The sequence below is a fragment of the Centroberyx affinis genome, unplaced genomic scaffold (genome assembly GCF_046629955.1).
Source record: "Centroberyx affinis isolate AG114_WGS23_722 - 3 ecotype Tasmania unplaced genomic scaffold, CSIRO-AGI_Caff_v1 ptg002252l_1, whole genome shotgun sequence".
Classification (NCBI taxonomy): Eukaryota; Metazoa; Chordata; class Actinopteri; order Beryciformes; family Berycidae; genus Centroberyx; species Centroberyx affinis.
In genome coordinates this window covers 116,379-123,306 of record NW_027280543.1, presented here as the reverse complement: position 1 = coordinate 123,306, position 6,928 = coordinate 116,379, and positions in this window count along the sequence as shown.

Below are 6,928 nucleotides of genomic sequence, written 5' to 3'. Positions count from 1 at the left end.
TCAGCAAGGATAGTAATGCTACCAGTATACCTTAATAGCTCAGAGCATCTAATGCTGTCTTAACATTTTGCATTTGGTATTCAGCACTTATGCCAAGTATGTCTGTATCAACATTTGTAAGATACTGCCAAACAAAAAACTCAGAATTCAAGTTCAGATACCATAATGATCTAAAATGATGATGTTTAAAGGACTGAAAGTACTTTGCAGACAATTCAACAAGAGCGTGGTGCGTGAGTGCGTGTGTGAGTGTGTGTGTGTGTGTGTGTGTGTGTGTGTATCCAGTCCACGTACATTTTTCTCTCTGCTGGATGCAGCCTTGACTACAAGCCTGTACTGTGCTCAGAATCACAATCACTTTATTTAACAGAGTACATTTATATGTAGGAGGAAATTGTGTCGGTGGTTTGGTGCCAGACAGAAAGAACATGAGCAGTAAATTAAAACCACAAGCAATATATGAAAGCAGTCACTGCTCTCTTAATGGCAGACCCCTTTCTTTCTTTCTTTCTTTCTTTCTTTTTCAGTCCTAACTCTCCTCTCTCTCTGTCTGTCTGTCTGTCTGTCTGCCTGCCTGCCTGTCTCTCTCCCTCTCTCTCTTTCTCTCTCTGTCCCTCTCTCTCTCTCTCTCTCACACACACACACACACACACACACACACCTGTCGGAGAGCAGTGTTTACCCACAGCGTCATCTGTCTGAGGGAGTATTTTTTTCTGGTAATTGGACCTGACTATCAGTTGTCCCACAGTCCCTCTTCTGTCTCTGTGCTTTCCCATAACTCTTTCTGTTATTTTCCATATTTGGCTACTGTCTCACACACTTTATGACTGAGACTCATTTGAAGTTGTACTGACTTCCCGGTTTAACCTCTCTGGTTGCCTCTATTTAATTACTCTTACAGTTCCACTTAATGAGCCCTATGGGTTTGTTTGCCCCTTCCTGTACTTCTCCTCTTATCTTTTCTTCTGTGTCAAATAGCTAAAGGAAAATAAACAAATTTAAATTAAAGTCCTTTATTCATTGATCTCTAATTAATCCTATATGTTATTTCTTTCTCTCCTCTAAATGACTCTTAACATTTGTTTTACTGTATTCTACTTAAGGAACCAGGTGGGTGGAGTCTTCTGCATACAACAGTATATTGGAAAAGTTCAGACAATCACAGGGAAATATTTGAAAGTCATCCCCACTGTCTTGACGCCGAAAACCCCACCCGCCTGGCTCCCCAAGCGCTTTAAAACGAACGCTAGAAACCATTTCCTCTCATTTTGTTACCCCGGCCTGTCTCCAAACTGCTCCTTATACCCTCCACGCTCTCCACTCCCTTCCTCCTCTCTGACTCATCCTCTTTTCGCTGACCGCTTGTTATCCCACAGTCCCACTTCTGTCTCTACAGCCCTCCTGACACTTGACACCCGCCTGTCCCTCCCTCCTCTCCTCTTTCCCCCCCTCTCCCTCCTCTTCTCCTCTCCCTCTTTGCTGGACCATCAGTTGTCAAGTGTTATACCGACTATTCTTGTCTGCTCCATTTCCCCTCACTTAGCTGTTTCTCTCCTATCCTGTCTCTCGCGGTCTTCCTCTAGACATCATGGCTTCCTCTGACTCACAGTTTCAGCTCTGTGCTCTGTACAGTGTCGTGAAATGAGCATGGGCTCTGAAATGCAGATTACGTGTTGCGGACGTGAATTATGTGAAGGTTATGTTCTTCTACCATGAAAGGATTATGTGAGAATAGCATGAATTGGACACCTGTTCGTCACGTGAAAAGGTTAGCTAATGGTTAAGTTTAGGCAACAACTTTGCTTAGGTTTGGTTAGGGTTAACGATGGGGTTAGGTTTAGATAACTAAAACTTTGGTTTAGGTTAGGGAACTAAAACAGTTTGGTTAAGGTTAGCGTAAGGTTTTCAGCATGGTCAAATAAGAAACTTTGAATTGAACCATGGGCTGCCACAACAGCCGCAACAGCCTTACTTTCAACTGCGCTAATTCAGTGTCAGACTACATCTGTTTCTAGTTGTTTTTGTCACGTATTTTGGGAAAACGTATTTCCCACACTTTTCATGCATGGAGAATGTTTTTGCAATTGAAGACATTGTGTTCATTTCACAAAATTTCAGGAGACCAGGCTCGCTGTTGGCTACAGTTCCACTGCACTTTTGTGATGTCACAAGCTAACGCTAACTAGCTAAAACAACCTTTAAACGTGATGTAACGGTTAAATTTAGGCAACAACTTTGGTTAAGGTTAGGGTTAACGATGGGGTTAGGGTTAGATAACTAAAACTTTGGTTTAGGTTAGGCAACTAAAACAATTTGGTTAAGGTTAGCGTAAAGTTTTCAGCATGGTCAAATAAGAAACTTTGAATTGAACCATGGGCTGTTCATTTCACAAAATTTCAGGAAACCAGGCTCGCTGTTGCACTGCACTTTTGTGATGTCGCAAGCTAACACTAACTAGCTAAAACGACCTCAAAACGTGATGTATTCAGGGTTGTGATTTGCAACCAAAAAGTTTTACCTGTTAGTAGATATGTATCTTCTCTGTTTTTCTGTTTCTTCATGTTAGTGTAACACAATGTAACACATGTAAGAAAGATAGAAGTAGTTCTTGGTGAATATGAGAAGAAGATTGTGAGACGTGTCAAATATTTGCCGCTAAAGTAATAACATTCATAGTTAAGGTTAAAGTTTCACAATATTAGAACTTTTCCTTTACCTTTTAAGATACTGCTAAATAAAACACATAAATGATTTATAGAAAATTATTTTTCTTAAGGGTAACCTGCTGTAAACTGTAATAAAGTTTAATGTATAGAGGAGCAAAGAGTCTGAAGCCTGACCTGAATTTGCCTCTTGTTGCCATGCTGTAGGAAAAAGGTAGGTAAACTGATCATTGGTGATCATATGTGGTCAACAGCCACCAATATAAACCAATATATATTACTCAAAACTACTCTACTACTACTACTATTCTCATTAATTTGTATGTTATTTTCTTGAGGACCCTATTGTCATGTAATTTACTTCAGTCTGATAGTAGCCTACTGAATAATACTGATAGTCTTATACTGATAGTGTTTTAACTTGCCCTACATCCCTGCATCTGCCCCTCCCTCTCCCTCTAAGCCCTTCTTGTCTTTTACAAAGTGGTTTGCCTGCTCCCACTTTCTTTTGGCAGCTTTTCAAACAGTACAGCGAAAGGTTAGGATTAGATAAATGCTCTCAGGAAGGGACAGGGGGGACAAAATGCATTAAAACAAATAAACACTTCAAATCAGTTTTTCATAAACTTTGGGTCGTGACCCCAAAAAACCCTCCAAAACTTTAGAGTCCCTAGAAGAGACAAGTGCTAGTATGTTATATTAAGGTGAGAATACATTTTGAGTTTGAGTCCCAGGGTGGGAAAGTTTTTGAATCCCTGCTTTGATTTTGTTATCACTGCTGATCAAAACTGAGGTGGATGGAATTCAGACTAAGGTCGGGTCTTCCTACTGAATCCATTGTAATTGTAACCTAGTATTTTATAATTATATTCTAAGCTGTTTTCGTGTTTTTCACGTCTTCTTATGTTTCTATATCTTTATGTTTTCTACAATTCTCTTGTTTGTAAATCCATGTTGATTGTGGTGAAGCCATGGAGAATTTTCCACAATAAAACAATGCAATTTTATACTAACTGACATGCATCCTTGGAGGCTCCTGCAAGTGCAGATTTGAAGCGTCTGATGCTTCCAGCGCTTGGCTTTATGCCTCTCCCTGAAAGTTTCAGTGGGAACTCCATCAAAATAGAATTTTGGGTTCATATTCTGAAAAGATTTTCCAAAACAATCATCTTGTCAACCATTTCAGACAGTGCATTTGAGAATGTCATATAGCATTACATTTTCCTCAATTTTAAAACCTTAAAAATCTTTAAGATCTAAATGTCTCCTTTTGGAGAACACATCCTCTAAATATTAGAGCTTAATACCCTTACCATTACTCTTTATCAGGACAGTCTGCCGTAAATAGAAGTTCACCTGCTTTGCCTATGATCTTGGACATTTCAGTGTAAATTTAGAAACACAAACATGTGTCTTCCAAAGCTTCAGTATAGGTAAGACAACAAAGACACTGTTGGTGAGGTCATGCGCCGAAATAGTTAAATTGTTTTGTTGCATAATTACAAAATTCTGGCTGAAATTACCTACTATGTTTAGTTTTCACTCTGACGTCCTGGGGCCATTTTAATCCAGTCCGGATCAACATCCACTTTTTCACGCAGTTACCAATTGACACACTGATTGGATCGCGAGGGCAATATAACCAGCGGTGGGGCAGAGCCGCATCACTCTTTAGATTAGATTAGATGATTCATGATCCCTGCGGGGAAATTAGGTCGATGCAGCAGCAACAGTAACAGGACTCAGCAGGGAAATGAGAATAGAATATAAGCACATAAATAGAATCCAAAAGAAGCAATAAAAGGGAGAGATAGTGCGTTTAAGCACAGCTTGGTGTCAAGACAAATAGAGAAAATGGTGGAAATGAGTGCAGGAGCTGGCTTTACGCAGACATGGAGCCACTTGAATACGCATGGGCGTGTCCCTGGATTACCGCAGTTCTCCAGTGAAATATTTTACCGTCCAGATGACTGACTGAAATTACTGATGAGCATGAGCAAAATCAATACTGATACCATCCGGAGAGGGCCATAATGTCATTCTCTGAATCATGATCACCAAATTTGTGTCTCTTAATGACATCCTGATCGTAAAATGAGATTTGCCATTGGGTGGATTCTTACAGCCAAAGAGACTTCCATACATTCTATTTTTGTTGTTTGTTGTATTGATTGATTGCATGGATGACCCCAGTGGGATTTGGACTCCTAATCCCAGCAGTGTTAGTTTTATTCCCTACCCATTGATCTGCAGAGGACTACATGTCTCCACATTTCTAGCTTCTTCGCAAATTGATCAGCTGAAGACCGTGAGTCTAAACTCGTTACAGTAGCATGTGAATTCTGTCTTTTGTTCATCTAATGACGCTCTGAAGTTCAAACCAGCCAACATCAGTGAAGCTGCACAGCGGGCTTCCTCACGTTGTCCGCTCTGCGACAACCTCGCTCCTCCTCTCCATCCAACGTGCCCCTCTTCCCCTCCTCCCTCCTTCCTTCCCTCCGGCCTGTCTAGGAATCCCCTTTGATCTGTGCGATGACAGCAGCTGCACCGTAGAGCTCCCCAGAAACCCATAAATCAACTGACAAGTGCTCTTTCTTTTCTCTCTGTTGTCTCTCTCTCCATACTCACACATGCAGATTACAGAGATTAATGGAATGCACCAGGTTTTTAGGAGATTGGCCCGTTGGTCAATGTACCTGTTAAGAGACGAGAACATAGACACCGAAATCATCCATGTGTGTTCCTGGACACATGGTGCTCCATGCTAACACTTTAGCATACGCTGTGTTGAGTGATAGTAGGCGACTAGCAGTATCTCAAAGTTAGAAGACTGACCTTTTAGTAATAAAAAAGTTGCTAGCAGTTTGTATTATGCAGCCTGTAGATTCATACATTACAAATACAAATATCATTGTCTCAGTATGATGTATTCAGGTTTCATTTTGGAACTATTTCTAGTGAGCAACCATGTATTCATCCACTGTGCAGTTTTTTTTAGTTGTAGTCTCTCATTGCCCACCACCTTCACTTCCTATGGAAACAGGGGATGTAGTCCCCTAATTGAAACGGTATGTTCATTTTATATTATACTTTGTGTACATTTTTTACAATCTCTACACAACACTGCTGGACTTAGCCGCATATCATTTAAGATTACTTACCATTTCGCTTTAGAGTTGTTACAAGTTCTCATTTCTCACTTTGATGCTAGTCACCTACTATCACTCAACATAGAGTATGCTTAGCATGGAGCATCAGAGAGAAGGATCTATTGGAGACACATGGATGATTTTGGTGTCTATGTTCTCATCACTTAATGTGCAAGAAAACCAACCCTCTGTAAGTGATAGAATGGCCGTAATGCATATTATAGAGCAAAGGGAGAAAATAAACGAGAGAAAACAAAAATATGATTTGAATGAAGGTGAAGGAAGCCAGAGGTGTCAAACAACAACAACCAACAACAACCGCATTAATATGAGGTATGAGGTATGCGATATAAAATGTATAAAAGAAGGAGGGAACAAAAATGAGTAAGAACAGAAGTTAAAGAGTATGGAAGGTGGAGGAAGCCGGGTGGGTAGCACAGGTTAAACAGTGTAAAGAACGACTGTTGAACAAAAATACTCCTTTACAAGAAGAATGGAACAAAATATGAGAGTACAGAAGGTTAAGAGTCGTCCCACACTGTGCAAGGTGAAGAAAGCCTGTGGTATCCAAGACTGCAGCGTTTGAGACACTTTTGTAAGTGATGTAACTGTTCGAGAGGACTAACACAAGAAGAAATGAAGACAGAAAGCAGAAAAAGTGAGAAAAGGGCCCAAGTGGGACACAATCAAAGATTAAAAGTTGGAAGAGGAATTCCTAAAGTAAAATTATTTCAGTTTTCTTTTTGTCCATTCATTAGGAGAGCAATTGCTGCAGTTTTTCTTCAGATGGTGATAATAAAACAATGTCGTCTGCATACAAAGGAATACTTATCATTTCCCTTCCACACATTATCCCACAATTTAAAGCTTTAATTTCTTTAGCCAAATCATCTATATAGATTGCAAACAGTGTGGGGGGATAAAGCATCACCTTGTTTCACCCCTGAAGAAGTTGAGAACTAGTTTGTGTACTACTCATTTAATCTTACACACACTATGGGATCACTGTAGAGGGCCTGTATAGCCCTATAGAATCTTCCGTTTACCCCATAATCAATACGTCTATAGGCTAAAAGATCTCTATTGATCATGTCAAAAGCTTTGGAAGTTGTT